Source organism: Pristiophorus japonicus, chromosome 8 (genome assembly GCF_044704955.1).
Source record: "Pristiophorus japonicus isolate sPriJap1 chromosome 8, sPriJap1.hap1, whole genome shotgun sequence".
In the NCBI taxonomy this organism is placed as follows: domain Eukaryota; kingdom Metazoa; phylum Chordata; class Chondrichthyes; family Pristiophoridae; genus Pristiophorus; species Pristiophorus japonicus.
Window position 1 is genome coordinate 28,355,183 of NC_091984.1, and position 27,671 is coordinate 28,382,853.

Below are 27,671 nucleotides of genomic sequence, written 5' to 3' on the forward strand. Positions count from 1 at the left end.
TCCTCTGCTGAAGGCAGTGCCTCATCAAATAGCGTTCCATGGTGTCCACCAGCCCTCCTTGTGGAACCTGGACAGTAAAAGTCTATTGATTACGCTGACCATGAGAATTTTGCTTAGAAAATGCCTTGCTCGCTTTTCACAAGGCATGGAAACCATTGTGTAAAATCGTCTCCATCACCTCTGCACACAAGGGTCTGACAACAAAGTGCAGTAAGTAAGCTCAGCTAAGGTACGGGTAGAATGACTTGACAGTCTCCCCAAAGCTTCAGGGGAGGATCAAGTTTAAAAATCCATTGTTGCATTTTCAGACACAGATCATATTTTACGTTGAAAATTATCTTCGCTGCCTAAGAATTGACCTCTCAGAATTAGTGTAAAATCCATCACTTGATTTGCTGTCTATCTATCCCAAATGAAGAATGGGCATTGAGGACAGTGCCTAGGCCCCAAAGGGACTCTATGCGCAATGATAAAAGCTGGAATTCAAATAAAGTAACACTTAATTTCTTTAAAATTCTTTACCTCATTGAAACTCGGGTTATTGTACTGTGCATTCTCCTTTGTGTGCCATAAATAGCAGTGAGGTCAGCCCAGTGTCTGTTCTGTTATGCAGGGGTTGTACATGCTGAAATACCAGGATTGATGGTTAAGCCCTATCAAATTTACCAAACGCAATTCTGCTTAACATCAATCAAATTCCTTCCCCCAGATTTCTCCCCCTCTCCATCTCTCCTAAAGGTGTTGACTCCTTCCCGTGGTACTTATAATATTTTATGATAAATGAAGCTTGTGCTTCCAATTAGGTGCACAAGGTAGTAACTCAAAACAAACACGATTATTGCACAAGCTTTTCTACCAGTACTCACCTGTTGACACTTCCAGGTCAAAGTAACACTTTCTGCCCAGATTACAAGCTGCTACTTCTGTTCAATCACCAGAGGGGTAGAACCCCGACCCACCTTTAATACAGATACTGTAATACAAGCACTAGCTGCCTTGCGATACCTCACCCAAATGGTCATAAGAACATAAGAACATAAGAATTAGGAACAGGAGTAGGCCATCTAGCCCCTCGAGCCTGCTCCGCCATTCAATAAGATCATGGCTGATCTGGCCGTGGAATCAGCTCCACTTACCCGCCCGTTCCCCATAACCCTTAATTCCCTTATTGGTTAAAAATCTATCTATCTGAGACTTGAATACCTTCAATGAGCTAGCCTCAACTGCTTCCTTGGGCAGAGAATTCCACAGATTCACAACCCTCTGGGAGAAGAAATTACTTCTCAACTCGGTTTTAAATTGGCTCCCCCGTATTTTGAGGCTGTGCCCCCTAGTTCTAGTCTCCCCGACCAGTGGAAACAACCTCTCTGCCTCTATCTTGTCTATCCTTTTCATTATTTTAAATGTTTCTATAAGAGCCCCCCTCATCCTTCTGAACTCCAACGAGTAAAGATCCAGTCTACTCAATCGATCATCATAAGGTAACCCCCTCATCTCCGGAATCAGCCTAGTGAATCGGCTCTGTACCCCCTCCAAAGCCAGTATATCCTTCCTTAAGTAAGGTGACCAAAACTGCACGCAGTACTCCAGGTGCGGCCTCACCAATACCCTATACAGTTGCAGCAGGACCTCCCTGGTTTTGTACTCCATCCCTCTCGCAATGAAGGCCAACATTCCATTTGCCTTCCTGATTACCTGCTGCACCTGCAAACTAACTTTTTGGGATTCATGCACAAGGACCCCCCAGGTCCCTCTGCACCTCAGCATGTTGTAATTTCTCCCCATTCAAATAATATTCCCTTTTACTGTTTTTTTTTCCAAGGTGGATGACCTCACATTTTCCGACATTGTATTCCACCTGCCAAACCTTATCCCATTCGCTTAACCTATCTAAATCTCTTTGCAGCCTCTCTGTGTCCTCTACACAACCCGCTTTCCCACTAATCTTTGTGTCATCTGCAAATTTTGTTACACTACACTCTGTCCCCTCTTCCAGGTCATCTATGTATATTGTAAACAGTTGTGGTCCCAGCACCGATCCCTGTGGCACACCACTAACCACCGATTTCCAACCCATTTATCCCGACTCTCTGCTTTCTGTTAGCCAGCCAATTCTCGATCCATCCGTGTACCTGTATCTTCTGCAGTAACCTTTTGTGCGGCACCTTATCGAATGCCTTTTGAAAATCTAAATACACCACATCCATCGGTACACCTCTATCCACCATGCTTGTTATATCCTCAAAGAATTCCAGTAAATTAGTTAAACATGATTTCCCCTTCATGAATCCATGTTGCGTCTGCTTGATTGCACTATTCCTATCTAGATGTCCCGCTATTTCTTCCTTAATGATAGCTTCAAGCATTTTCCCCACTACAGATGTTAAACTAACCGGCCTATAGTTACCTGCCTTTTGGTCTGCTCCCTTTTTTAAACAGAGGCGTTACATTAGCTGCTTTCCAATCCGCTGGTACCTCCCCAGAGTCCAGAGAATTTTGGTAGATTATAACAAATGCATCTGCTATAACTTCCGCCATCTCTTTTAATACCCTGGGATGCATTTCATCAGGACCAGGGGACTTGTCTACCTTGAGTCCCATTAGCCTGTCCAGCACTACCCCCCTAGTGATAGTGATTGTCTCAAGGTCCTCCCTTCCACATTCCCGTGACCAGCAATTTTTGGCATTGTTTTTGTGTCTTCCACTGTGAAGACCAAAGTAAAATAATTGTTTAAGGTCTCAGCCATTTCCACATTTCCCATTATTAAATCCCCCTTCTCATCTTCTAAGGGACCAACATTTACTTTAGTCACTCTTTTCCGTTTTATATATCGGTAAAAGCTTTTACTATTTGTTTTTATGTTTTGCGCAAGTTTACTTTCGTAATCTATCTTTCCTTTCTTTATTGCTTTCTTAGTCATTCTTTGCTGTCGTTTAAAATTTTCCCAATCTTCTAGTTTCCCACTAACCTTGGCCACCTTATACGCATTGGTTTTTAATTTGATACTCTCCTTTATTTCCTTGGTTATCCACGGCTGGTTATCCCCTCTCTTACCACCCTTCTTTTTCACTGGAATATATTTTTGTTGAGCACTATGAAAGAGCTCCTTAAAAGTCCTCCACTGTTCCTCAATTGTGCCACCGTTTAGTCTGTGTTCCCAGTCTACTTTAGCCAACTCTGTCCTCATCCCACTGTAGTCCCCTTTGTTTAAGCATAGTACGCTCGTTTGAGACACTACTTCCTCACCCTCAATCTGTATTACAAATTCAACCATACTGTGATCACTCATTCCGAAAGGATCTTTTACTAGGAGATCGTTTATTATTCCTGTCTCATTACACAGGACCAGATCTAAGATAGCTTGCTCCCTTGTAGGTTCTGTAACATACTGTTCTAAGAAACAATCCCGTATGCATTCTATGAATTCCTCCTCAAGGCTACCCCGTGCGATTTGATTTGACCAATCGATATGTAGGTTAAAATCCCCCATGATTACTGCCGTTCCTTTTTCACATGCCTCCATTATTCCCTTGATTATTGTCCGCCCCACCGTGAAGTTATTATTTGGGGGCCTATAAACTACGTGACTTTTTGCACTTACTATCTTTAATCTCCACCTAAAATGATTCAATATTTTGCTCATTAGAGCCAATATCGTCTCTCACAACTGCCCTGATATCATCCTTTATTAAGAGAGCTACCCCACCTCCTTTCCCTTCTTGTCTATCTTTCCGAATTGTCAGATACCCCTGTATGTTTAATTCCCAGTCTTGGCCACCCTGCAACCACGTTTCTGTAATGGCCACCAAATCATACCCATTTGTAATGATTTGTGCCGTCAACTCATTTACTTTATTTCGAATGCTGCGTGCATTTAGGTAGAGTGTTTTAATACTAGTTTTTAAACTATGGTTTTTAGTTTTGACCCCTCCTGCAGCCCCTTTATATTCATACATATTGTCCCTTCCTATCACCTTGTGGTTTGCACTTACCCCAGTGCTACTCTGCTCTGTTGCCTCCTGCCTTTTGCATTCTTTCTTGGGGTCCTGTTCATCTGAGCTCTCACCCAGTCTAATTAGCTCAGCGCCCTCTCCTGGGTTCCGAATACTCCTCGCATTAAGGCACCGAGCTTTCAGGCTTGCCTTTTTATTACACTTTGACCCTTTAGAATTTTGCTGTACAGTGGCCCTTTTTGTTTTTTGCCTTGGGTTTCTCTGCCCTCCACTTTTACTCATCTCCTTTCTGTCTTTTGCTTCTGTCTCCATTTTGTTTCCCTCTGTCTCCCTGCATTGGTTCCCATCCCCCTGCCATATTAGTTTAACTCCTCCCCAACAGCACTAGCAAACATTAACCCTGGGACATTGGTTCCGGTCCTACCTAGGTGCAGACCATCTGGTTTGTACTGGTCCCACCTCCCCCAGAACCGGTTCCAATGCCCCAGGAATTTGAATCCCTCCCTGCTGCACCATTGCTCAAGCCACGTATTCATCTGCGCTATCCTGCAATTCCTACTCTGACGAGCATGTGGCACTGGTAGCAATCCCGAGATTACTACTTTTGAGGTCCTACGTTTTAATTTAGCTCCTAGCTCCTTAAATTCGTCTCGTAGGTCCTCATCCCTTTTTTTACCTATATCGTTGGTACCAATGTGCACCACGACAACTGGCTGGTCACACTCCATTTTCAGAATGTCCTGCACCTGATCCGAGACATCCTTGACCCTTGCACCAGGGAGGCAACATACCATCCTGGAGTCTCGGTTGTGTCCGCAGAAACGCCTATCTATTCCCCTTACAATTGAATCCCCTATCACTATCGCTCTCCCACTCTTTTTCCTGCCCTCCTGTGCAGCAGAGCCAGCCACGGTGCCATGAACTTGGCTGCTGCTGCCCTCCACTGATGAGTCATCCCCCTCAACAGTACTCAAAGCAGTGTATCTGTTTTGCAGGGGGATGACTGCAGGGGACCCCTGCACTACCTTCCTTGCACTGCTCTTCCTGCTGGTCTTCCATTCCCTATCTGGCTGGGGACCTTTCACCTGTGGTAAGACCAACTCGCTACACGTACTACTCATGTCATTCTCAACATCGTGGATGCTCCAGAGTGAATCCACCCTCAGCTCCAATTCCGCAACGCGGTCCGTCAGGAGCTGGAGGCGGATACACTTCCCGCACCGGAAGTGTCCCTGAGTTCCCACATGGTACTGAAGGAGCATATCACGTGACCGAGCTCTCCTGCCGTGACTTAATCCTTAGATACACTTAATTTGGCGACAACAATGTTAACAGGTTACTTACTGATATAAAAAAGACAAAGAAAAGCTACTCACCAATCACCAGACAATCACTTACCCCTTTGGCTGTGACGTCACCTTTTGATTTCTTTCTACTTCTTTTTTGCTTTTTCTCCCGGCTGGAGCTGCACAAGCTGGGCCTTTATAGGCCTGACCAACACCACCAGCTCCGTCTCTGACTGCCGCCGCTTCTCTCTGTCGCTGGGCCTTTATAGGCCTCACCAACGCCATGAGCTCCCGCCTCTGACTGCCGCCGCTTCTCTCTGTCGCTGGGCCTTTATAGGCCTAACCAACTCACACTGCTCCTGCCTCTGACTGCCGCCGCCTCTCTCTGTCGCTGGGCCTTTATAGGCCTGACCAACGCCACCAGCTCCGCCTCTGACTGCCGCCGCTTCTCTCTGTCGCTGGGCCTTTATAGGCCTGACCAACGCCACCAGCTCCGCCTCTGACTGCCGCTGCCTCTCTCTGTTGCTGGGCCTTTATAGGCCTGACCAACGCCACCAGCTCCGTCTCTGACTGCCGCCGCTTCTCTCTGTCGCTGGGCCTTTACAGGCCTGACCAACGCCACCAGCTCCGCCTCTGACTGCCACCGCCTCTTTTGTCGCTGGGCCTTTATAGGCCTCACCAACGCCACCAGCTCCGCCTCTGACTGCCGCCGCCTCTCTCTGTGGCTGAGCCTTTTGTAGGCCTCACCAATGCCACGTCATTATTCCTGCAGCTGTACACGCTGCTCCCTGTAATGGCCCCGGCCTGCTGATGGTCTTGCAGGCCGGGACCGCGGCAACTTTTGAGCCAGGCCGCCGCACGCTGCAGGAGGGCGACAGCTCCGAAGCCAGGTTGCTGATTGCAGTGCGGGCAGGCACAGCAGGATGGGTGAAGGAGCGGCAAGAGTTTGTGGAACGAAGTGATTGGGGCCTAGAAGAGGCGAGGACCCTGGGGCAGCACGGGCCAGCCCACACTGCAATATGTGTGCGCACTAGGTCCGTGCAGCAGAGCTGGTCTCTAGTTGTCTTGGTTAATCCTTGCCACTGGACCAAGACCTAGCTCTGTCAAGCCCGTGTGGTGGCTGGTGTGCAACGGCCAGCTCATATTAAAAAAATCCACGCAAAGGCATCTTCCGCCCTCCAAGATGTAGTTCGGTATCTGGAATATTAGGTTCTTCATTGAAACACCTGTGAACTCATCCCTTTTTGGTGTGGAAGCAAGTCATCCTCACTTCGAGGGACTGCCTATGATGATGATGACCATTATTATGTGTAAGCCTCGGCAGGGTATTTGACCCGATAGGTATCACAGACTGACCCACTCCTGTCCTCATCAGACATCCACACTTGCAGTAGGATTCCCTGGATAGTGTTGAGATTAGCCAATTTGTTGATATTAGCTTATCTCTGGTCTTTCAAATAATCAGGATCGACTGTAAACCAAGACGGAATATAACACACTAGTTATACAACAAAAACTTACGATTGTGACAAGCAGCTAGTATCGGTCCGATCGGACAGACAGCACAAACAGTTCTCCGGCTTACGGCCTTTCTTCCTTTCTTCTAGGGCCTCCAAGGGAAGCTCTCCCCTTCACCGTCTGTAACACTCTCATGGTGTTACTTTTATTCTCTTTTTAGAAGTGGCCCTCAGATGGAATATTGACAAGACCTTTTAACCCATAGAGGTTCCCCTAAATATTCAGTACCCAATGGGGCTCTGAGTTCATTGTCTCAATTCTTGAAACAAAGCCCTACCTAAAGGGGTCGCACGATCTTGTTCACATGTCTTTCCTGTTTATACTTTCGGAAGGTTCCTCTATTAAAATTCATCTTATCTCTGTAGTCTGGGGCAACCAGTACAACCTTGTACGCTCTTAATTATATTCGTAAGCAATTCTGTAAAGCTAACTCCAATTCCTACCTTAGCATTATAACTTGATTATTAGTAATAATAGAAGAACCATAGGCATTGTGTCTTAGTTGGCCAAATTAGAGATGTTATGTATTGATGTGTGTATCGTCCTGGTACCTTAAATGTATAACAAGTACAATGGTACACCACAGAGGGTGCTGTGGTGGGAGACCCGAGGCAGTATAAAGGTCTGCCCACCACACCTGAGAGTCACTCTGGAGCTGTTCAATAAAGGACCAAGGTCACAGCAGTTAGATCAACACCAGACCGTGTGGAGTCAGTGATGTGTGTGCTGCATACATCACATTGGCGACAAGGAAGCGGACGAATTCCACGTAACCATGGCTACTCTGGGCTCGCTAAAGGATTTTACCGTGGGCAATGATTGGGAGGCCTTTACGGAAAGGCTCGAGTACTACTTCACAGCAAACAATCTGACGGAGGACACAAACGCACTGAGAGAGAAGCGTAAGGCGATATTGCTCTCCAGTTGTGGTGATGAGGTTTACTGTCTCCTCAGGGATTTGCTGGCACCCAGGAGCACCAGGGACAAGTCATACGAGGAGCTGACTGAACTCATTTGTGACCAGTTGAAACCGAAGGAGAGCATCCTCACGGCCAGATACAAATTTTACCATCACTGCAGACCTGAGGGCCAGGATGTCACCAAATATGCTGCGGACCTCAGAAGACTTGCGGCGCCGTGTGATTTTGGGGCACACTTGATGAGGCGCTGTGGCACATTTTTGTCATGGGGATTGGCCATGAGGGCCTCCTTCACAAGCTGCTAGCCACGGAACCCACAGTCACCCTGACAAAGGACATTGCCATCAGCCGGGCATATATGACCTCGATGTGCAGCACCAAGCAAATGATCCACACAGTCTCGAACCCGGCAGACACTGTCCACAGGATAGCACCCACCACGGACAAAACTGCAGAACGTGGCTCTGCCCGGGGCAGAGTACACGGACCTCGGGGTCCTGGGACTCACAGTCCACTGAGGGGGGCCAATCAAGCAGCACCATGCTGGCGCTGCGGAGGAAGCCATGGGGCTCACCGGTGCAGGTTTGTGGAGTATACGTGCAATACCTGCCACATTAAAGGCCACCTTCAGAGTATGTGTAAAAGAAATCGGACTCACCATGTGGCTGAGGAGATGGGGGATGATCCACTGTTCAGCGAGGAGCAGGTAGAAGAAGATGAGGTGCACCGACGATTCGCCCCCAGTGGTAATGGAAATAAAAATCAACGGCGTCCCTATGAGCATGGTAGTGGATATGGGATTGGGTCCGTCGTTGATGAGTCAAGAAACTTTTGATAAACTGTGGATTAACCCAGCTACACGACCCAAGCTGGTCCCGGTCTCGGTGAAGCTGCGTACCTACACCAGGGAACTGATACCTGTTCTTGGCAGAGCGATGGTGCAGGTATCCCACGGGGACGAGACGCACGGTTTACCTTTGTGGGTCGTTGCAGGCGATGGGCCGACGCTCCTCGGCCGGAGGTGGATGGGGACGGTCCGTGGGAGCTGGGAAGACTTCACCACTCCACAGGCTGCTGCTTCCCATGGTGCTGCCGTGCCCCGGGTCCCCAGAGTGCAGCGCCGACCGAGCTGGAGCTGCAGTCTCAATCCACCCACAGGCAAGCCCCAGTCCCGGACCTCAAGCCACAGAGATCCCGCAGCCTCCGTGAGCCGGCGGGGCGCTGCGGGCGGGGTGCGAGAGATCCAGGATGGCCGGCGGATCGGAGGGGCCCAGACAGAGGGAGAGTCGGGCGGCGGTAGCAGCTGGAGGTCGGCGGCCACGACGGCCGCAGGGGGGGCCGCTACGGAGGCCGCAGGGGAGGCGGCTACGGTGGCCGCCGGAGAAGCGACGACGACGGCCGCAGGAGAGGCGGCAAGTCAGGTGGCAGCGGAGGGGAGCGGAGGCTGCGGCGGCGGAGGGCATCCGGAACGGCGGAGAGCAAGATGGCGGCGGCTTCTTGTCCAGAGCAGCAGAGCATCAAAGATGGCGGCGTGCAAGGAGAAGCCTCGTGGAATCCAAGATGGCGCCTTAAAAAGGAAATACACCCGGGAGTCTTAAAAGTGCCTTACCACATGGTGGTCCCCACAAAGTGATTTTTGTAAGGCAAGAGCGAGTCTAAAATGAGCTATGTTAATGTGAGATGACGTATTTATAATAAGAATTAATATTTTAATGCTGAATGGTCACTGTGTTTGTGTAAAATAATGGATATGAAGTACAATCAATGATAAGAGCTAATAAAGAAATCAGGGATCCATTACCATGTCACTGCACCTCACCCAAAGGAGCTGGGATTTAATAACTATTTAATGTAACTGCTCAGTGTACCCGCAACCTGTTGACGCAACATCTGTACCAGATAACATGTACCTTACAAACGCACTGTCTATGCATACCTGCCTTCCGTTGGACAAACAAGGCCGAGATCCTCGGCAACGGCTTCGGGACTGGGGGGGGAAGTGAGATGTTATGTATCGATGTGTGTATCGTCCTACGTCCTGGGGGGGGAAGTGAGATGTTATGTATCGATGTGTGTATCGTCCTACGTCCTGGGGGGGAAGTGAGATGTTATGTATCGATGTGTGTATCGTCCTGGTACCTTAAATGTATAACAAGCACAATGGTACACCACAGAGGGTGCTGTGGTGGGAGACCTGAAAGTACCTGCAAGAGGCAGTATAAAAAGCTGACCACCACACCTGAGAGTCACTCGAGCTGTTCAATCAAGGACCAAGGTCTCAGCAGTTAGATCAACACCAGACTGTGTGGAGTCAGTGATTTGTGTGCTACATACATCACAAAAGATACATAAACAAAGTTGAAATCCTAACTTGAAAATAGCAGATAGTTACTTGGAAACAGATTATATACAGCTGTCATAGTGTAGAATGCTACAACATCTGCAGAGAAGCAGAAACATAAACACATTCCAAGCATCTATCTCGTTATTCTAATACTAGTCTGAGGAGACTTTTTGTCTCCAGTTCTAATACAATCATGTAAACACACCATCATTCGCATAACCATATACATTTTGGATACTCCTGATTTTTAACATTTCTCCCTTGAGAGGAAGAAAACTCTATTTCGACTTAAACAAATTCTCGTTTGAAACAAAGGCATACAAAGACATTAATATGTTCATGTCAAATTCCCCTGTTGCTGTAAAAAGTCCTTTAAAATAAATAGAGATTGGAATTTTCGATCAGCACATCGATGTATGCTAATATTGCACAGTACGATTTTGCCCCATAAATTCTGTTCCTTTCACTTAATGTCTATATTAAATTCCAAGAAAGGTTTGGATCATTTCTGATTCACTGTGGGGAGAGAGACACATGGTGTATCTGTATTGTCATATAAGCTGTCTATAGGACATTACCAGACAGCACTGATAATTATATGATGGAATGACTGGCATGAGTTGAATATTTAAATCCTGAGGCAGGCAGTCGAAATTTGTTGACACAGCGCCATCTATTGCGGGTTTCCCGACAGACAACTCAAGTGCAGTCTGTCAAAGTCCAGGGAACCTACTGCTCAATTTTCCCCAATGCCGTTTTTTGGCGTATTTGAAGAGTTACGCCCATTTTTTGGGGGCCTGACTACGCCAGAAAAAGAAGTTGAAAGTTTTCCCCGTTGTAATTTTTGAAATTGGTGCCGCGCAGCCTGTCCTTTAGCTTTGGGGGAATGGAGCCTAAGGTCTGCACTAAAAAAAGAAGGCCCTCCCTTCTGCGCATGCGGGGGGGATAAAAATTACGTTTTCTATGTCACTGTTATGGGCGCGCATGCCCAGTACACCTCCCGATCTGCATTCAGCCATTTTTAAAGAACCAGTTGTGAGTGAGAACTTTTATTCTGAGTAGAAAAAAATCGGAGCTGCAATATCATCATCATCAACATCATAGGCAATCCCTCGAAATCGACTTGCTTCCACTCTAAAAGTGAGTTCTCAGGTGACTGAACAGTCCAATATGGGAATTACAGATTCTGTCACAGGTGGGACAGACAGTCGTTGAAGGAAACGTTTCCTCTGCCCACCTGAGGCTCGCTTGCAGTGTAGGAGTTCCGAGTAGAGTGCTTGCTTTGGGAGTCTTGTGTCAGGCATGCGAACAATGTGGCCCGCCCAACGGAGCTGGTCGAGTGTGGTCAGTGCTTCACAGCTTCGCTGGGCAGGCCACATAGTACGCTTGCCAGATACGAGACTCCCTAAGCAAATGCTTTATGCAGAGCTCCTTCATGGTTAACGAGCCAAAGGAGGACAGCGGAAACGTTATAAGGACACCCTCAAAGCCTCCCTGGTAAATTGCGACATCACCACTGACACCTGGGAGACCCTGGCCGAAGACCGCCCGAGGTGGAGAAAGTACATCCGGGAGGGCGTTGAGCTCTTCGAGTCTCAATGCAAAGAGCATGAAGAGGCCAAGCGCAGGCAGCGGAAGGAGCGCACGGCAAACCAGTTTCACCCACCCCTTCCCTCGACGAATGTCTGTCCCACCTGTAACAGGCTCTGTGGCTCTCATATCGGACTGTTCAGCCATCAGAGAACTCACTTTGGGAGTGGAAGCAAGTCTTCCTCGATTCCGAAGGACTGCCTATGATGATGATGATGCTGGGGATGTTGGCCTGATCGAGGTGTGTCTGTCCTCCCAGGGGATTTGCAGGATCTTGCGGAGACATTGTTGGTTGTATTTTTCCAGCAACTTAAGGTGCCTACTGTATATGGTCCGTGTCTCTGAGCCATACAAGAGTGTGGGTATAACTACAGCCCTGTAGACCGTGAGCTTGGTGCCAGATTTGAGGGCCTGATCTTCGAACACTCTTTTCCACAGGCGGCCGAAGGCTGCGCTTACGCACTGGAGGCGGTGTTGAATCTCGTTGTCGATGTCTGCCCTTGCCCGAGGTATGGAAAGAGGTCCACGTTGTCCAGGGCCGTACCGTGGATCTTGCTGATTGGTGGACAGTGCTGTGTGGCGGGGTCAGTTTGGCGGAGGACCTTTGCCTTATGGATGTTTAGTATAAGGCCCATGATTTTGTACGCCTCAGTGAAGATGTTGACTATGATTTGGAGTTCAGTCTCTGAATGTGTGCAGATGCAGGTGTCGTCCGCGTACTGTAGCTCGACGACAGAGGTTGGGACGGTCTTGGAACTGGCCTGGAGACGACGAAGGTTGAACAGGTTCCCACTGGTTCTGTAGTTTAGTTCCACTCCAGCGGGGAGCTTGTTGAGTGTGAGGTGGAGCATTGCAGCGAGGAAGATTGAGAAGAAGGTTGGAGCGATGACGCAGCCCTGCTTGGCCCCGGTCCGTGGGTTAGGTCTGTGGTAGATCTGTTGGTCAGGATCACGGTTTGTAGGTCGTCGTGGAGCAGGCGGAGGATGGTGACGAACTTTTGGGGGTAGCTGAAACGGAGTAGGACACTCCACAGTCCCTCGCGGTTGCCAGTGTCAAAAGCCTTTGTAAGGTCAATGAAGGCCATGTACAAGGGTTGATGCTGTTCCCCGCATTTTTATATGCAACGCGGCTCAAGGACCAAGAATTTATCACAGGATGAAGTGGAGGCTCTGGTTACTGTAATTGAGGCCAGATGGCACGAGCTGGACACCAGCAGAGGTCAAATAAAAGTTACGCCAAAAGAAATGAAGAAATGCTGGAACCAACTTTCACAAGATTACTGTGCAATGGTGACTATCCCGAGGTCCGGAGGCCAGTGCAAAATGAAGTGGCAGGACCTTGGTCAAGCAGCTGGTGCAAGTAATATTTTCATTTATTCACTGGAATTGCATATCTGTAAGTCCCACCCAGCAGAAAGACACCCTCTCTAAAAAGTTATATTTTCATCTTTGCAGAGGAAGGTGACCCACAACAAAAGAGAGGGAAATCTAACAGGAGGAGGCCCGGCAAATCTGCACCCACTGACACCCGTGGAAGAGAGGGTCGCTGCTTTGATGGGTCCTGCCTGGAGAAAAGCAATCGCCACTGCACAAGCTGGGCCCACACTCGAGGAAGAGGGTAAGTCCTGCAAATTCCACAGTCTGGCTTTGCTAAATGTTAAGTACTGCACAGGCTAGCCATGCTTCGGTTCATGGGGATGTCTCCGTCAGCTACGCTTTGGTTGATGCAATGTGCTATCATTCATCGTGGTCCTTCAAATGAGACTGCTGCCTATGCTGTGTGAGCCTGCTCATGCCTACCTGTCCCCTCCTCTGCTGCGAACCTTTGTCTGTTCTATTATATTGAGCAGAACTTGAGGCCAACCCTGATGAGGATGAAGCCGATTCAGAAGAAGATTCAGACGCGGACGAGCCTTTAAGGAGAACATCTTCCAATCCCACCTTCTAGACCACGAGCATGGGGGTGAGGGTGAGGGGGAGGGAGAGGATGAAGCCCGCACTGTTGTACTCAACCTGGAGGAGGTGCTGGTGCCGCCCATTGAGGTGCCAGCCCCTTTCCTGAGCGGTGCGTGTGTTGGGACATTCCCTGGTTTCACACAGTCCGAGGCTACGGGTTCCAGTGGGGTGCAGCGAGGCACACCCAGGGCCTTATTGTCCAAGGCAGCGGGTCCCAGTGGGATGCAGTGAGCCACACCCAGGGTGAGGAGGGGAAGGAGAGCTCGACATCACTCTCCTGAGATGCAGGATGTAACAGATGTAGTTCAGATGATGGCAATGAGTGGGGAGAGCATTGACCTTACGCGATCACTCCTGGACACCATCAGTGGGGAGAGTGATGAGGTATCGGGACTGTCGGAAGAAGTAACAACACTCTTGCGAGAAATGGGAACACTGTCCGAGCACATTAGGGATGGAATGTCGCAGGTAGCTGATACATTGTCGGTGCACATGAAGGAGGGAATGTCGCAGGTAGTTGAGATGCTGTCGGGGCACATGAGGGTGGGAATGTCAGAGGTAGCTGCTGCAATAAGGGAACACGTCCAGACCTCGTGGCCATTGACAGAATCAACTGCCACTCCCACTCCAATCCCCAGACCAACCTCTGAAGAGGCCCAAGCCGGTCCTTCCACATTACATAGACATAGAAACATAGAAACATAGAAACATAGAAAATAGGTGCAGGAGTAGGCCATTCGGCCCTTCTAGCCTGCACCGCCATTCAATGAGTTCATGGCTGAACATTCAACTTCAGTACCCCATTCCTGCTTTCTCGCCATACCCCTTGATCCCCCTAGTAGTAAGGACTACATCTAACTCCTTTTTGAATATATTTAGTGAATTGGCCTCAACAACTTTCTGTGGTAGAGAATTCCACAGGTTCACCACTCTCTGGGTGAAGAAGTTTCTCCTCATCTCGGTCCTAAATGGCTTACCCCTTATCCTTAGACTGTGACCCCTGGTTCTGGACTTCCCCAACATTGGGAACATTCTTCCTGCATCTAACCTGTCTAAACCCATCAGAATTTTAAACGTTTCTATGAGGTCCCCTCTCATTCTTCTGAACTCCAGTGAATACAAGCCCAGTTGATCCAGTCTTTCTTGATAGATCAGTCCCACCATCCCGGGAATGAGTCTGGTGAACCTTCGCTGCACTCCCTCAATAGCAAGAATGTCCTTCCTCAGGTTAGGAGACCAAAACTGTACACAATACTCCAGGTGTGGCCTCACCAAGGCCCTGTACAACTGTAGCAACACCTCCCTGCCCCTGTACTCAAATCCCCTCGCTATGAAGGCCAACATGCCATTTGCTTTCTTAACCGTCTGCTGTACCTGCATGCCAACCTTCAATGACTGATGTACCATGACACCCAGGTCTCGTTGCACCTCCCCTTTTCCTAATCTGTCACCATTCAGATAATAGTCTGTCTCTCTGTTTTTATCCACATTATACTTCATCTGCCATGCATTTGTCCACTCACCGAACCTATCCAAGTCGCTCTGCAGCCTCATAGCATCCTCCTCGCAGCTCATACTGCCACCCAACTTAGTGTCATCCGCAAATTTGGAGATACTACATTTAATCCCCTCGTCTAAATCATTAATGTACAGTCTAAACAGCTGGGGCCCCAGCACAGAACCTTGCGGTACCCCACTAGTCACTGCCTGCCATTCTGAAAAGTCCCCATTTACTCCTACTCTTTGCTTCCTGTCTGACAACCAGTTCTCAATCCATGTCAGCACACTACCCCCAATCCCATGTGCTTTAACTTTGCACATTAATCTCTTGTGTGGGACCTTGTTGAAAGCCTTCAGAAAGTCCAAATATACCACATCAACTGGTTCTCCCTTGTCCACTCTACTGGAAACATCCTCAAAAAATTCCAGAAGATTTGTCAAGCATGATTTCCCTTTCACAAATCCATGCTGACTTGGACCTATCATGTCACCTCTTTCCAAATGCGCTGCTATGACATCCTTAATAATTGATTCCATCATTTTACCCACTACCGATGTCAGGCTGACCAGTCGATAATTCCCTGTTTTCTCTCTCCCTCCTTTTTTAAAAAGTGGGGTTACATTGGCTACCCTCCACTCCATAGGAACTGATCCAGAATCAATGGAATGTTGGAAAATGACTGTCAATGCATCCGCTATTTCCAAGGCCACCTCCTGAAGTACTCTGGGATGCAGTCCATCAGGCCCTGGGGATTTATCGGCCTTCAATCCCATCAATTTCCCCAACACAATTTCCCGATTAATAAGGATTTCCCTCAGTTCCTCCTCCTTACTAGACCCTCTGACCCCTTTTATATCCGGAAGATTGTTTGTGTCCTCCTTAGTGAATACCGAACCAAAGTAGTTGTTCAATTGGTCCGCCATGTCTTTGTTCCCCGTTATGACTTCCCCTGATTCTGACTGCAGGGGACCTACGTTTGTCTTTACTAACCTTTTTCTCTTTGCATATCTATAGAAACTTTTGCAATCCGTCTTAATTCCCTGCAAGCTTCTTCTCGTACTCTATTTTCCCTGCCCTAATCAAACCCTTTGTCCTCCTCTGCTGAGTTCTAAATTTCTCCCAGTCCCCGGGTTCACTGCTATTTCTGGCCAATTTGTATGCCACTTCCTTGGCTTTAATACTATCCCTGATTTCCCTTGATAGCCACGGTTGAGCCACCTTCCCTTTTTTATTTTTACGCCAGACAGGAATGTACAATTGTTGTAGTTCATCCATGCGGTCTCTAAATGTCTGCCATTGCCCATCCACAGTCAACCCCTTAAGTATCATTCGCCAATCTATCCTAGCCAATTCACGCCTCATACCTTCAAAGTTACCCTTCTTTAAGTTCTGGGCCATGGTCTCTGAATTAACTGTTTCATTCTCTATCCTAATGCAGAATTCCACCATATTATGGTCACTCTTCCCCAAGGGGCCTCGCACAACGAGATTGCTAATTAATCCTCTCTCATTACACAACACCCAGTCTAAGATGGCCTCCCCCCTAGTTGGTTCCTCGACATATTGGTCTAGAAAACCATCCCTTATGCACTCCAGGAAATCCTCTTCCACCGTATTGCTTCCAGTTTGGTTAGCCCAATCTATGTGCATATTAAAGTCACCCATTATAACTGCTGCACCTTTATTGCATGCACCCCTAATTTCCTGTTTGATGCCCTCCCCAACATCACTACTATTGTTTGGCGGTCTGTACACAACTCCCACTAACGTTTTTTGCCCTTTGGTGTTCTGCAGCTCTACCCATATAGATTCCACATCATCCAAGCTAATGTCCTTCCTAACTATTGCATTAATCTCCTCCTTAACCAGCAATGCTACCCCACCTCCTTTTCCTTTTATTCTATCCTTCCTGAATGTTGAATACCCCTAGATGTTGAGTTCCCAGCCCTGATCATCCTGGAGCCACGTCTCTGTAATCCCAATCACATCATATTTGTTAACATCTATTTGCACAGTTAATTCATCCACCTTATTATGGATACTCCTTGCATCAAGACACAAAGCCTTCAGGCTTGTTTTTTTAACACCCTTTCTCCTTTTAGAATTTTGCTGTACAGTGGCCCTTTTTGTTCTTTGCCTTGGGTTTCTCTGCCCTCCACTTTTCCTCATCTCCTTCTGTCTTTTGCTTCTGTCTCCTTTTTGTTTCCTTCTGTCTCCCTGCATTGGTTCCCATCCCCCTGCCATATTAGTTTAACTCCTCCCCAACAGCACTAGCAAACACTCCCCCTTGGACATTGGTTCCGGTCCTGCCCAGGTGCAGACCGTCCGGTTTGTACTGGTCCCACCTCCCCCAGAACCGGTTCCAATGCCCCAGGAATTTGAATCCCTCCCTGCTGCACCACTGCTCAAGCCACGTATTCATCTGCGCTATCCTGCGATTCCTACTCTGACTAGCATGTGGCACTGGTAGCAATCCCGAGATTACTAGTTTTGAGGTCCTACTTTTTAATTTAGCTCCTAGCTCCTTAAATTCGTTTCGTAGGACCGCATCCCTTTTTTTTACCTATGTCGTTGGTACCAATGTGCACCACGATAACTGGCTGTTCTCCCTCCCCTTTTAGAATGTCCTGCACCCGCTCCGAGACATCCTTGACCCTTGCACCAGGGAGGCAACATACCATCCTGGAGTCTTGGTTGCGGCCGCAGAAACGCCTATCTATTCCCCTTACAATTGAATCCCCTATCACTATTGCTCTCCCACTCTTTTTCCTGCCCTCCTGTGCAACAGAGCCAGCCACGGTGCCATGAACTTGGCTGCTGCTGCCCTCCCCTGATGAGTCATTCCCCTCAACAGTACTCAAAGCAGTGTATCTGTTTTGCAGGGGGATGACCACAGGGGACCCCTGCACTACCTTCATTGCACTGCTCTTCCTGCTGGTCTTCCATTCCCTATCTGGCTGTGGACCCTTTACCTGCAGTACGACCAACTCGCTACACGTGCTACTCACATCATTCTCAGCATCGTCGATGCTCCAGAGTGAATCCACCCTCAGCTCCAACTCCGCAACGCGGTCCGTCAGGAGCTGGAGGCGGATACACTTCCCGCACACATAGTCGTCAGGAACACTGGAGTTGTCCCTGAGTTCCCACATGGTACATAACACGTGAGGAGCATAACACGTGACCGAGCTGTCCTGTCATGACTTAACCCTTAGATAAGCAACAACAATGCTAAAGTTTACTCACTGTTATCGAAGAGAAAAAAGAAAAACTACTCACCAATCACCAGCCAATCACTTACCCCCTTGGCTGTGACGTCAACTTTCTGTTTCTTTCTACTCCTTTTTGCCTTCTCCCTGTAGCTGCACCGGCCACGCCTCTCCACGCACCTCCACACGCTGCTCCCGACTCAGCGACACACCTCCACACGCTGCTCCCGACTCAGCGACGCACCTCCTCGACGCTGCTCCCGACTCAGCGATGCACCTCCACACGCTGCTCCCGACTCAGCGACACACCTCCACACGCTGCTCCCGACTCAGCGACACACCTCCTCGACGCTGCTCCCGACTCAGCGATGCACCTCCACACGCTGCTCCCGACTCAGTGACACACCTCCACACGCTGCTCCCGACTCAGCGACACACCTCCACACGCTGCTCCCGACTCAGCGACGCACCTCCTCGACGCTGCTCCCGACTCAGCGACACACCTCCACACGCTGCTCCCGACTCAGCGACACACCTCCACACGCTGCTCCCGACTCAGCGACGCACCTCCTCGACGCTGCTCCCGACTCAGCGACACACCTCCACACGCTGCTCCCGACTCAGCGACGCACCTCCTCGACGCTGCTCCCGACTCAGCGATGCACCTCCACACGCTGCTCCCGACTCAGCGACACACCTCCACACGCTGCTCCCGACTCAGCGACACACCTCCACACGCTGCTCCCGACTCAGCGACACACCTCCACACGCTGCTCCCGACTCAGCGACACACCTCCTCGACGCTGCTCCCGACTCAGCGACACACCTCCACACGCTGCTCCCGACTCAGCGACACACCTGCACACGCTGTTCCCGACTCAGCGACACACCTCCACACGCTGTTCCCGACTCAGCGATGCACCTCCACACGCTGCTCCCGACTCAGCGACACACCTCCACACGCTGCTCCCGACTCAGCGATGCACCTCCACACGCTGCTCCCGACTCAGCGATGCACCTCCACACGCTGCTCCCGACTCAGCGATGCACCTCCACACGTTGCTCCCGACTCAGCGATGCACCTCCACACGCTGCTCCCGACTCAGCGACACACCTCCACACGCTGTTCCCGACTCAGCGATGCACCTCCACACGCTGCTCCCGACTCAGCGACACACCTGCACACGCTGTTCCCGACTCAGCGATGCACCTCCACACGCTGCTCCCGACTCAGCGACACACCTGCACACGCTGTTCCCGACTCAGCGATGCACCTCCACACGCTGCTCCCGACTCAGTGACACACCTCCACACGCTGTTCCCGACTCAGCGACGCACCTCCTCGACGCTGCTCCCGACTGCCGCCGCATTGGGCCGTTTGTAGGCCTCTCGCCGACCCCGGAACTCACGCCTCTCCACACACCTCCTCGACGCTGCTCCCGACTCAGCGATGCACCTCCACACGTGCCTGTCCCCGCCTCCCCCCCCACCCCCATCAAGAAGTGCACATTACCCGAGATGCTCAAAAGAATACGCTTGGTACCAACCCGAGAAACGCTGCACCACCGCCTGCGGGCAGGGATGGAGTCACCAAGACCAAGTGCAGCGGGCGATGTTAGAATAAGGTGGAGGAGAGATGGGTGCAGCCTTTGTTTGCTGCTGTTGTTGTTAATATTGTTGTTGTTATTATTGTTGTTACTGTTGTTTTTATGTTATTGTTATTTAACTGTTCTCAAATTAAAAGTTTTTTGTAAGTGATCTTAAAGTTTGTAAGTGATCTTAATTGAATAGTTTAAAGATTGATAAAAGAATATTTTTATTAAAGTTAAGTACAAATAAGTGTTAACACTTTGAATAAAATATATATTTTAAATTATAACTGCTTCATTTACATTATTTGTTCCATTAATAACACATCTTTTTGAGCTAAAGAAGATCATTTACATTATTTGTTCCATTATTACAACACAACATTACGGAACAGGTCCAAACAGTCAACATGGTCCATTTTGAATAGTTGCCGCTGAGCCTTCAGGCAGCAAAGCGTTCACGGATGAGTTGCTGGCACAAGGCTTGAGCAATCGTTAAAGGGGCAAGACAGCCCTCCCTCCTCCACTGTTGTGCTCCGGGTTCAGGTAGTTGCATAGCTTCCTCGTCCACTTCCTCCTCCTCGTCATTTGCATCTTCCTCCTCTTCATCAGTCACTCTCAGCTCAGGTGTGTCATCTACTACCAGCTGATGGCTAAGTTGTGTCGCATGCAGCAGACAACAGTAAACTGACTGACAATCTCAGGGGAGTATTGCAAGTAGCCTCTGGAATGGTCCAGGCATCGGAAACGCTGCTTCGAGATGCCTATGGTTCTCTTTATTATGTTGCACGTCGCAATGTGCGATATGTTGTATTCCCGCTCAGCTTCCGTCTGGGTTACGCGTCATGAGCTATGTGGCGAGGCCGTACCCTTTGTCCCCCAGCAGCCAGCTCTGCCCCTCTAGCTGCTGCTGAAACATGGCAGATATAGTGCTCTCGCATAGGATGAAAGCATTACGGTTGCTCCCAGGATATCTTGCATCAGCTGCTGCAATGCGATACATATCGTCACAGCCGAGCTGCACATTCAAGTGGAATCCTTTTCTGTTCCTGTACATCTCGGAATTGTCCAAAGATGCACGCAAGGTGATGTGGGTACAATCAATGCAGCCCTGTACCTTGGGGAAGCCAGCAATCCTGGAGAAGCCCACAGCCCTGTCACGCATTGCCTGAGCAGTCATGGGGAACTTTATTTAGTCATTCCTCCGGGCATACAGTGCAGCAGTCACCTGCCGAATGCAGATATGTGTTGCATGTTGAGAAATGGTGCACACATCCCCAGTTATGGCCTGGAATGATCCAGATGCATAAAATGAAAGTGCAGCTGTAACTTTTACTTCATCTGACAAAGCTGTCCTCCAGACGCTTCTAGGGTGCAGGTCTGCTTTTATGAACTCACAGATCTCGGTTACAACTTCTTTGCGGAAACGCAGCTTTCTCACAGTCTGCATCACTCAGGTGCAGGCTTCCACCCCCCCCCCAGACTTTATCAAATACACTATCATTACAAGTTAGAGAACTACCAGAGCATGTGAAATAATACGAACCTAAGGATTTGCTGATATATTAAGCCCAATATCCCACCAGTGTGAATGTCTGTCAATTGTGCCACACAATTGTGCAGCTTATACTTAACTATCTCATTTACTATCGGTTTCACTTGAGCATAGGTTTTGATACTGAGTAAAACGTGTTGGTTGATGGTTGTGGGTAGATGTGGTGTGCAGCAGAAACTGGGGCGATAATGGGATAGATCCTTGTACACTCATAAAGCATGGTACAGGAGGCACCACCAAATCCACCTCATACTGGATTCGTATCGGCTTTTCCCATGCTCTTAACTACAAAACACAATTATTACAGTTAAAATTGTAATTCGCTCTCACAATCATTAGTTCGTTGACTAAGTACATACATTTCAAGCGACAATGATGCAGACAAAGAAAACAGACATTGTAAAGAAAGCTGAAGTTTAACATCTAATCAACAAGTCATAGATTTTAAAGATTCTCCAGATCTCCTTTACGTGTATCCATCTTATGGATAACTCTTGCTAACTTTATTTCTCCCTAGTCTTCAATTGTCCCACTCTAACTGCCATGTAACTCTCCACTTTAACTTCAATTTCAATCCCTCTGACAGGTACCAGTGTGTTTAACTTTCTTCTGATTGTTTTATTCATTAGATAGTTTCTTGATGGAGTATGTGTCAATGCTCTCCTGAGCCACATTAGCTGTTTCATGTCTTGCTGTTGTCAAGTAACTGAGCATGTCTGAGACCCGTCCTTCAGTGCAAATTCACCATGCATGTAACAAGTCGCGCCTGCACATTCACACCGGTGATCCCTAAATCATGCCACACATGCCATCCGATACAAGCCATTCTCGGGCTTTCAGGTGATCTTATCAAAAGATTATCAGAAGATCTTTGCTCATCTTCCACAGCCTGGTCCCAATTTCTTGGGTAGTGGCCAGACTAGCAATGCAGTTTTCTGAAAAAGTTCATAGACAAGGACACAAATGTCTCCAAGAGAAAGTTATTGGTTTATTATTCTCAACTGCGCTTTCCTGACTATTGTAGGGGAGGACGAAAACCCCCTCATTTTACCCAGAAGGAAAAGAGCTGTGGGATCTGTCTGTGCTGCAATGTGAAATTGAAACCGAGACGGTTTGACCTTGGCAGAGCAGTGATTGGACGGGGGAGGACACCGGAGGGCCAATGGTGGGACAGAGTCAGCCCGAAGCATGGGGCTTTCAAGCCAATGGGAGAGCACTTGCTCGAAAACTGTGGGACTGACTCATCGCCATTATCGGGCTATTGTCTTCCCCATGTTTACACTATGGAGGGAAATTATGCAGACCTTCAGAAAACTAGGGAACACAAAACAAACCAAGGGCCTACACAATGGCTACAAGAGGCCAACCCAATCAACAACTACTCAAACCTTGAGTAGGTTAGAAAAACTGAATTGGAGGAAAATTATTGCAGACCTTCAGAAACTAGGGAACCCAAAACAACCCAAGGGCCTACACAATGGCTACAGGAGGCCAACACAATCAACACCTACTCAAACCTTGAGTAGGTTAACATCAGTGGAAAAAACTCGCAATAATCTAAAATTGCTGCATTTTTCAAAATCACAAAGCCCACCAATGGGAAGGATCGATTTCAGCAGGAGAGGCGGACTGGATAATCTGGCTATAAAAAGAGGTTTCTGACGCATTGTGTGTGCTTCCCTGCTCTCGTGATCCAACAACCAGCAAGCCACTCGACACTGAAAGAAAACCAGTGTCGAAGAAACAAACCACCAGACTGCAGAAGGCACAGTAGTGAGTATAACCTCTGGTCCCCGGAACTCCCAACTCAGTTAGGCCAGGAAAGGTGGGAGATTGGGCATTGTACTGCTAAACTTGTGTAAAGATTTTCGTTGTGTCCGTTTAGTGGGATTTAGGGGGATTGTTTTATTGGTGTATTGCTGTTTGTTGAGATAGACCTTGTCAAATAAATTGGAAGCCTAAGTTCCTCTTGGAATCACCTTGTCTCAGTTGTATTGTATTACATCTCCTGATCGTGAGTCTTATGTCAGAACAGTGTAAGGAAAGCTAGGAGCGCCTCGAAAACGCTCAACTGTGTGTCACAGGCTAGGGAAGAAGGGGTTAGGAGTGCTTGACACTCACAGGTGCCTCACAGGCTAGGCATAAGCTGTGGGGACGCACGAGTCTCAAAACCCCCTTCATAAGCTGTGGACACAGTCTCTCCAGGGGTGCTCTTGCAGCACTCAGGGTACCTCACAGGCCAGGCATAAGCTGTGAGGGCAGAAGCCCAGAGAGAGACACCCAAGGCACAACAACACTCCCCGAGAACCCCTTACACTATCACCCGAATGTTAGGAAAATTCCCATTTGTTGGTATAATTTTCCTGTTTCTATCTTGCATCCCATTAATTACTATTCATACTCCTGAGCCCTGGAGGAACTTTATTGTCCAATACAATATTAAAGCTAGAAAACATAGATCAAACGTTCCCACTTGGTCTCAGTTATTAACACACATTTTAAAAATTATTTATAACCCGTTATATTGTGCCCGAATCCATTTTATCATTTCAAACTTATCACAAATCCAAACAGCAATATTGTTGCACTGACAGGTTTTCTCAATTTTTAATTTTATTTCCCCACCAACTTTCTCTCTTGATACACAGCAATTGGCCTAGACTGTTCTCAAAACCAGTTTCTTTAAATAAAAATTTGACTAACCCCTTAAACTTCAGTTAGATTTTCCCTTCTCGTGTGCTTGAAACAACAACTCATAACAATTTTTTTTTTTTATCAATTTAGCTTATCAATTCCAATTTCAGAAACAGGCTTGATGGTTATACGTGATGTTTTAATATTAGTGCTCGCAATTAATTTACAAGTCAACTTCCATGCTTACACGGGGTTAATTTGTCAAATCATAATTTTCCTTCTGGCAAGTGGAAAATATTCACTTAAAATTAAGGAACTTAAATTAATAATGTCCAATATCTTTAAAATGTCACTCAGCATACTAAAGTTGTTGCTTAGTAAACAAAATAATACAGCTGTCAGTGGAAAAGGTGAACTCCTTTACAGGTTTATAAAGAGGAGCAAATGTTGTCAGAAGCAGACAATTGCGTCACTTCACGTAATTTTTTGTAAAAGAAACTTTCCCAATCAAAACTTCTTATTTCAAGTATATGTACCTTCAAAACTTCTTTATCAATTAAAAATCCATTAAAACAGCAGAAATCATGAGTGAAGCTGTCATTATTAACTTTAAATAAAACATTCTCATCCTGGAATTTTAGATTAAACTCCAATTGTTTTTAAACTTTCTACACATTTAAAAAGGTTTCCAAACCCAAGATTTTCCAGTACAACCAAGATGTTTAACAAGGAGAAAAACCTCAAAATTCCAATTCAAATACTGCCAAGTTTTTTTTAATGTGAGAATCTCTTGTACGTAACTAGAAACTTAAAATAACCCAGAATTTCACTGTGGTCACAATGTAAGTCGAGTTTTTCACAATTGAATAGTTAACCTCAATAATTCCAATTTAATTTAATTCAGACCAATTGTACCAATGCAACTAAACACAATACAGAGCAGATAAAATAAAACACAGTAAGTTACATCATATTTCGCTTTGTTTTTTCTTAAGATTTTTTCCTTTTCTGGCTCCCATATTATCTGACATTGTTATGGTTCTCTCTCCTCAGGTACTGTCTCCCTCTCCCTCAAATCTGCCATCATCACCCCTTTCCTCAAAAAACCAACGCTCGATCCCTCCGTCCTTGCAAACTACCATCCCACCTCCAACCTCCCTTTCATCTTGAAAGTAATTGAACATGTTGTCACCTCCAAGATCCATGCCCATCTTTCCTGCAATTCCATGTTTGAATCCGTTTAATCAGGTTTCTGCGCCTGCCACAGTACCGAAACGGCTCTCATCAAAGTCACAAATGACATCGTTTGTGACTGTGACAAAGGTAAACTATCCCTCCTCGTCCTTCTTAACTTGTCTGCAACCTTTGACACGGTTGATCAATCTATCCTTCTCCAATGCCGCTCCACCGTCATCCAGCTGGGTGGGACTGCACTCGCCTGGTTCCATTCTTATCTATCTAATCATAGCCAGAGAATCACCTGCAACAGCTTCTCTTCCTGACCCCGCATCATTACCTCTGGTGTTCCCCAAAGATCTATCCTTGGCCCCCTTGGCGACATCAATTGAAAACACAGCGTCAGTTTCCACATGTACACTGATGACACCCAGCTCTACCTCACTACCATGTTTCTCGATCCCTCCTCAGTCTCTAAATTGTCAGACTGCTTGTCCGACATCCAGTTCTGGATGAGCAGAAATTTTCTCTAATTGAATATTGGGAAGACCGAAGCCATTGGTTTCGGTCCCCGTCACAAACTCCGTTCCCTAGCACACTGATTCTATCCCTCTCCCCAACTTCTGTCTGAGGCTGAACCACAGGTGTCATATTTGACCCTGAAATGAACTTTCGACCACATACCCACAGCATAACTAAGACCACATATTTCTATCTCCATAACATCACCGTTCTCCGCCCTTGCCTCAGCTCATCCGTTGCTGAAGCCCTCATCCATGCCTTTGTTACCTCTATTCCAACACATTCCTGGCTGGCCTCCCACATTCTACCCTAGAGGTGATCCAAAACTCGGCTGCCCATGACCTAACGCACACCAAGTCCCTTTCACCCATCACCCCTGTGCTCGCTGACCTACATTGGCTCCCAGATAAGCAACACCTCAATTTCAAAATTCGCATCCTTGTTTTCAAATCCCTCCATGGCCTCGCCCCCAGCAACCCCCCCATCTCTGTAATCTCCTCCAGCCCCACAACTCCCCGAGATGTCTGCGCTCCTCTAATTCTGCCCTCTTGAGCATCCGTGATTATAATCGCTCAACCATTAGTGGCTGTGTCCTCTGTTGCCGAGGCCCTAAGCTCTGGAACTCCCTGCCTAAACCTTTCTGCCTCTCTATCTCTCTTTCCTCCTTCAAGACACTCCTTAAAACCTACCTCTTTGGTCACCTGTCCTAATTTCTCCTTATGTGGCTCAGTGCCAAATGTTTTGTCTCAAAATACTGCTGTGAAGCGCCTTGGGATGTTTCACTACATTAAAGGCGTTATATAAATACAAGTTGTTGTTATTCAGATGCCTTTTCAAATGACTGTAAAAATACTGAACATAAGTGGAAACAAATTAGTTTTCACATTTAACTAACAGCATACACATTCTACACAAAAGGAAAAAGAGGGCGGGCACAGCTTCCATCAGCCTATAGCTTCAAAACATTCGTACAGGCACTACACAGAATCTTTCCTTTTCTCCTTTCTTTATAGCATTATAGACTAATTTATCTTTTTCTCTTTCAACCCAATTTATAATCATTGATTAAGTTTTTGGCAAGTAAGAAGTAGAGAGTGGGTGTCTAGGACTTGCAATAACCAAATTAAAAAGACAGTGAAAATTGAAATGTTCAAATTGATTTAACACGAGACCACATATTTTTATTTTAAACTGTATAAGACAATAGTAATTTTTTTTTACTGTAATCCAATTAAAATAAAGTACTTTGTAAACATTCAAATTCATTTTTTAGCGGACACTATGGCAACTGTAACTTCAAAGTTGAAGCTTATCTTTTGTAAAACAAACTGTCTTTCGTGCATTTCATAACTCCGTAAATCATAGTCAAAATAAATCCTCACCTGCGTCTCTAACTTAAAAAATAATTAAATTCTGGGTACACAATCTTAAAACTTCTAACATCCAGACAAAACTACAAAAGGTTAATGACTTTTAGCTCTATGGACAGAAAACATAAATCACTTTCTTTTAAAGACTGACTTTCAGACAAAAGGAATACCGTAGGTTTTTAAACAGGGAACCTTCCGCACTTTAACACACATTTTCACACACCTTAAATTCCAGCATTTTTTTTACAGTTCCTTTTACTCAGCAAATCTTGTGTTTTATTTTTCTCGGCACAAAAGCTGAAGCTTCTGTGTTGGTTTAATTTTCTTTTTTTTTAATTGTCGTCTCAGCAACTTATTCTCTAATTTCCTGTTTTTTTCCTTCCTATCTCCCTCTCTCTCCTGCTCTTTATGCTTCTCCTGTTTATTTCTCGAGTCTCCACACTTGGCTCGGAGCTGGGTTGTGCAAGCCAGTTTATATCCAGCTTCTTTAAGTTTAATTTTCTTCTCATTCACTTGGGATGCTATCTCGTCCAAACGCTTGGAGTACT